Genomic DNA, 6,975 nt, shown 5'->3' with positions numbered 1-6,975 from the left:
GGTTCTCGGGTCTGGACGTCGTTCATCGAGTGCGTGTCCGCTGCCGGCACCTTCCTCCTCCACCCGTCATTTTCAAGGGCAAATCGGTCCAGCAACAGTGGTTCCCAGAAGATCTCAGTACTTTTAGTGACTGGCAATTCACTGCGACAAAGAACGGCTGGACTTCGGACCAAACTGCGGTGGAGTGGCTCGAAAAGGTGTTCATTCCAAGAACCCAGCCACCCGACCCTTCGGAGCGAAGACTGCTAGTATTGGACGGCCACGGAAGTCACGAGACGGTTGACTTCATGTATCTATGCTACCAGCATCAGATTCACCTTCTTTTCTTACCTCCCCATACCTCTCATGTGCTGCAACCGCTCGATTTGTCTGTCTTCCGCTCTTAAGCACTACTACCGCAAACAGGTCGGATTCTCAGCCTCCTGACCGATTCAAGCCCAGTCGGCAAGCAAAACTTTCTTTCCTGCTACCAGAAAGCACGCGAGCAAGCGCTCACTGTGTCAAACATCAAGGGTGGCTGGAAAGCGACGGGTTTGTGGCCGGTGTCGATGGCGAAGCCACTTTTGAGCCCTCTTCTGCTGGAGAACAGCAACAGACGCAAAAGAACGCGAAAAATGTGGCCAATGCATTCAATAGCCACTTACCCACCAGTGACTGGCAATCAGACACATCCCAGATTGCGTGGTCGACCCCGAGGCGCTCGCAAGATCTGAAGGTTCAGGTAGTTCAATTCAACCAGCTAGACGACGACGTGCCCACGAAGAGATTGCTGTTCAGGAAGATCACAAAGGGTTTGACGAGAAGGATGGCCTTTAGCAAAAGCTCAATTGCAGATTCAGGCACTGGAAACACAATTGGCGGCCGTCAAGCCGAAAAAGGAAGAGGGTGGTCACGAGCCCGAATTCGAGGTTCGCCAATATTGAGGCAATACGACGGGCGCAGGAGGAGGTGAACGCAGCTGAGAATGAAGAATCTGATGAAACCGAAGCTGAGGTTTCAGAAATAGGTGACGATTGTATCGTAGTGCACGGTGGTGGGCAGTGAGAAGGGATTGAATTAATGGTGTTGAAAATGGTCGTGATTTTTTGGGGTGCCCAAAACAGGGGGGTGCCCATTTCTATGTGCAGGGACTTAGGACTATCTAATCGTGCGGGAAGGAATAAAATCAAAGGAAGCTGCCGTGCTAGACGAAGAAGTCTACCGTGCTAGAGGCGAAGACTGCCGTGCTAGAGGCGCTGCCGAGGAAATTATCGAAGATTGCCGAAGAAAGAGACTACCGAAGAAGAAGACTGCCAAAGAAGACTGCTGCAGAAAGAGCTTGCAAAAGACCGTAGCCTAGGGGCTGTCGAGACCGTAGCTAAGGAAGCTGTTGGGACTGTGGCCGAAGGAGTTGTCGAGACTGTGGCCGAGGAAGCTGTCGGGCTGTGGCCGAAGGAGTTGTCGAGACTGTGGCCGAGGAAGCTGTCGGGCTGTGGCCGAAGGAGTTGTCGAGACTGTGGCCGAGGAAGCTGTCGGGCTGTGGCCGAAGGAGCTGTCGAGACTGTGGCCGAGGAAGCTGTCGGGCTGTGGCCGAAGGAGCTGTCGGACTGTAGAGACTGCCAGTCCCGTAGAGCTGTTGGTCCCGTTGAGCTGCTGGTCCCGTGGAAGCTGCTAGTCGTATAGGCTGAGAAAGAAAAACCAGAAAATGTCCGCTGCTGCTGCTGGCGCAGGTGTCTTCCCTCCACAACAAAGACCAGACGTCCCCGTCTGCAACTAAAGCAGCTGCCGTAGATAGAGCCTGCCGGAGAGCTCTGTCGAAAAAGAAAGCTCTGCCTAGGAGGAAAGTTCGGTTCGTTAAAAAAAGAAAGTTCCGTCTAGTGCAAGGGACTCCGGCTAGGGCAGGGGACTTCGGCCGGGCAGGGGACTTCGGCCGGGACAGGGGCAAGGGACAGGGGCAGGGGCAGGGGCCATGGTCTAGGCCAACGGCTGGGCCACGGTCTAGGCCAATGGCTGGGCCAATGGCTGGGCCAACGGCTGGGGAAAAGAAAAAAAGTCGGTGAAATCTTTCCCTGCCTAGCGCTTATCTCGACGGGAAAGGTGCGGCAGCACCGGCGCAGTTCGTTTAGCTCTGCCCTTCTCGTATCTTCTTCCTCTTCTCGAGAGAGAGAGAGAGACAGAGGGAAAGGGAAACAGAAGCTTCACGCCCTAGAGACCAGTTTTAACGGTAGCTGCGGCACACACCCAAAGACACCCACGCCAACGGCAATAGCAGCAGCTAGATACCGAAGGACGAGGGGGTCTAAGGGGGACAAAGGAAACGAGAAAGCACTAGGCAGGGCAAGGCAAAGGCAAAGAGGGCTAAAAAAGGTATATTAGCGGAGAAAAGATATAGAAGAAGATAATGCTAAATGATGATATCTGCTAGCTAAGGAGGAAAGGAGACCTCTTTTATAGACCGAATTTTCCCTCCTTCTTCCCTAGACGAACAGGGGCCAAGGGATTATCTAATTAAGAAGAGGGCTAGCTAGAGACTCTGCCAAGGATCCTGCTAAGGATCCTGCCAAGGACTCTGCTGCGCGGGCTGTGTGTGTTCCTTAGGGTATAGATGCCCCCGTTAAATTAGGACGAGAAGTTACTTAAGCTTAGCTTACCTAGAGCGTATATAAGCTAAGTAAGCCTTATATAGATAAATTACTACTTAGGAGCATAGCTTATAAGTAAGCTATAGTAAGCTATAAAGGGGATTATAGCTAGAACCGTGATCTAAGGATAGTCTCTATAGGTATATATAGCTACCTACTTTTACTTCTTTAAATAGATAGCTCTCTAACTTTTAATATAGATCTTTATTAGGATTCTATCTCTAATTTTAATTACCTAGTTATAGTCTATAGTCTATAACCTCCGACTTATTACTAACGTAATATACTTATTATTACTTAGACCACGCCCTATTATATCTACTAATATAAACCCCTTAATAGGTTTATCCCTTAAGAATAATACTAGTCGTTATATATTAAAAGCTCTTATTTAGTATAATACTACGTTACTTTAAGTAATATCGTAACTATTAATATACTTATATAGTAAGCTAGATTAACTAACTTTAAAGCTACTATATTACCTTAGGATATAATACGCGAGATTATTACCCTTCGATATAAGGTATAGTTACTTAGGAATAAAGGAAGTAACGGATAAGTTAAGGACCTTAGAGAAGTAGTTAAACTAAAATAGCTAGGACTATTCGATAGTACTTATAGTACGCTTCGAGACTTTCTTACCTAACTTAAGGCCTACTACCGGTTTTACCCTATTAAACTTTTAGACCTAGTCGAAAAGGTACTTTACGTAGGAAATTATATATCTAAAACGGTACTTACTTAGTTTAGACCTATTATAAGGGACTTTCTTAATAACTAACTAACGTAATAAGATAATAAAATAAATAAAGTCTTTACTAGTTTTTAGGGATTCGAAGAAGCTATTATAAAGGTATTTAGAATAACTAACGAGGAATAAGAAGCTAAATAAAAACTTTAAGAACTTTAATAAAGGATCTTAGTATTAGATTATACTACGATGTTCTATTAAGTTACCTTAAAGCTTAATTAAGACGACGAACCTCTTATATTACGATTCTATAATAGGCTTAAAGAAGAAGTTAAGGATAAGCTCTATAAGGAAAATCGACCTAATAACCTCTTAGACTATATTACTATAGTAGTATAAATTAACGATAAATAGTATATATAACGCTAAGAAAAGAAATAAGGAAGAGGAAACTAAAACCCTTTTTATAGGAATAACTTTAACTAACGCGCTAACTATAAAAAAAAGCGCGAAACTCTTATTACCTACGCCTATATAACTAACCTAGGTAGGATAAACCTAGACGTAATATAAAAAAGTAAAGGAAAGTATTTTAACTATAGGAAACTTAGATATTATTCTAAAGAATATAGATAACCTTATAAAGAGAAGAAAACCTATTAGGTACTAACCCTAAAAGGTAAGAAATACCTAAACGCTATTAATAGATAGGAACTAAAGTATAAGCTCCTTAGTTAAACTATATACTACGACGACGAATATATAGTATACTTAAGCGATAAGAACGGTATTAAATAGTTCTTAAAGCTATTAAAGAAGACTATTATAATAATATAATAAAGGGATCCTAAAATATAAAAATAAGTTAAATTCGTAGAACTAGAATACCCCTATCTTAAAAGAGTCTCCTAAGACTAGATTAAGAAGAACGGTAAATAATTCTAGGAAGATATATAAAATAAAAATCGATAATAATAATAGGTAGTTTATAAGTAATATAATAAAGAAGATATAGATATAGCCCTTATACTTACGAAACTTAGATAATAACTTAAAGAGGAATAATAAAGTATCGACGATATAAGCTTTAAAGAATAAGAAATACCTAGAGAAATAAAAGATAAGAACGAACTTATACTACTATCCTTACTACTAAGGGAGAATACTACGATTAAAGAACACGCTCTATACTTTAAAGAATTTAAAGAAATACTTAAAATTAGAACTTAATAAACGCCTTAAATTCTTATAGAAAACTAATAAGCTATATTAATTCGATATTAACTAGTACTACGTAAAGGAGACTATACTATAGCTATCGCTATAGTTAATACCTTTATAGCTCTATAATAAGAATAGTAACTATAAGGAGAATTTAAAGACGATTTATAAATACTACTTAATTATAAGCACTATAAGTATATTTTATAGATATTATACGTTTACCTAGATTATATAATATACTTTTAGATAAAGGTATAATACGATGCCTTCTTAGTTAGGTTTAAAGGATAAGTACTTTTAAAACCCTACTTAAGTATAAAACTAAATTACTAGAAAATCGATTAACGCTACCTAAATAACTAAGTTATATTATTAAAACTTAATTATAGTATACTACTTAAATACCGCGATAATTATAGTTTATTAACGAGATATCTTTTAGAGATATATAAAATCTATAAATACGCTAAAATAAAGGAATAATATAGCGCTACTTACTTTAAGGTATCCGAACTATTAATCTTTTAAAGACTTATATAATAAATTAAATATAATAAAGAAGATTATAACGAATATATATACCTAAACTATAGAGTTTATAAATATAAAAAAGTATAAGTATAGTATAAATAATATAACGGTATACTAAAAGATTATTAGTAATATATATAAAGGCTATAAGCTATATTTAACTAAGGAAAAATCGATATAGAAATACTATATAAAAAATAAAAAGACGCTAAACGAAAACTTAACCTTTAATACGAAAATAAATAGAATTATAAAGTATAGTATATAATTAACTACGAAGTAGCGTAATATAAATAATATAGCGTTAAGAAATAAGAAATCTTTAATTAGCTATAAGAAATTAGTCTCTTAAGCCCTAATATAATACTATATAATAAAAATATAAAGAAACGATATTAATAATAAATTAAAGAAGAATACCTAAATAAAATAAATAAAGACTAAGTAAAAAACGAGGTATACTATCTATAAAAGGGCTATAGACTAGTACGATATAATAAGATCTAAGGACCCTATTTATAGTAATAGTAAGCTATAGCGACTAAATAGTATTAGATATTTAAATCGCGGGATATTATATATATATACTTTTAAACTATACTACGATAGGCAATTATATTTTACCTAAAGTCGTTAATTATTATTAACTTATATAGAGATATAAGATAGATCTATATAAACTTATAAATATTAAAGGAGAAGCCTTTAACTATAATAACGGAATTATTAATATAGAGATTAATTACCTCGATATTAATATCTAAGGCTACGATAAATAAGTTAACTTTAATATTATAGATATTAAAGAATATAACCTTATATTAAGACTTCTATAGCTATAAGAGAGCAACTTACTAATTAACTAGAAAACTAGCTAGCTACGTTAGAATAAAGATATAAGTTTCTAGGACTAATAGATTTAAGAGAAAGTAAAATTTTATAATAATTTAGCTACTAAATAGGATAAAAGGGATAATTATTTAAGTAAATTATTATAAGCTTTAGTAATATAAACGAAGATAGTAACTAAACCGGCGGATATAATAAAATCGACTAATAGGACCTATATACTAACTAATATAGCTATATAACCTAGTATCTAATATAAATAGAATAAAGGATATAATATAAAGATTTAAAGAGTTATTACTACTTTAAGGAAAGACCTTAAATAAATTAATAAAGAGCTTAAGTTAAAAGAAACTAGCTCTTAAAAAAAAGAATAAAGCCTATAATATAAAATAAAGAATATCCCCTAAGAATACCGGAAATATAATAAACTCTTTAAGGAAGAACTTAAGATAGGGTTACCTAAATATAGCTAATAAGACTACGAAATTTATCTTAAGGATAGAATAACGCTAACGTTCTATAAGATCTATAACCTAAATAAAAAGCAACTATAAACGCTACGCGACTACCTTAATAAGAATCTATAAAAGAGATATATACGAATATTAATATCTAAAGTAGGCTACTTAGTTATATTTATTTTAAAGAAAAACGGTAAGCTATAACTAGTTATTAACTATAAACGCTTAAACGATATTATAATAAAGGACCGAATACTATTACCGCTTATATTAGAACTATAAGATCGACTATATAGTAAAAAATAGTTTATAGCCCTTAACCTTAAAGGCGCCTATAACTTAATACATATAAAAAAGGGATATAAATAAATAATAGCCTTTAAAACGAAATTCGGACTATTTAAATATCTAGTAATACTATTTAGACTTATAAATATACTAGCTACCTTTTAATAGATAATTAATAATATCCTATACGAATACTTAGATATCTTTATAGTAGTATACCTAGATAATATCCTAATCTTCTTAGATACCCTAGAAGAATATAAGGAATACGTCTATAAGGTACTCCGCGTACTTTAGAATATAA

The sequence above is a fragment of the Hirsutella rhossiliensis genome (genome assembly GCF_020360975.1).
Source record: "Hirsutella rhossiliensis strain HR02 chromosome Unknown scaffold00003, whole genome shotgun sequence".
NCBI classification, from domain to species: Eukaryota; Fungi; Ascomycota; class Sordariomycetes; order Hypocreales; family Ophiocordycipitaceae; genus Hirsutella; species Hirsutella rhossiliensis.
Note: the sequence above shows the minus strand (reverse complement) of the source record.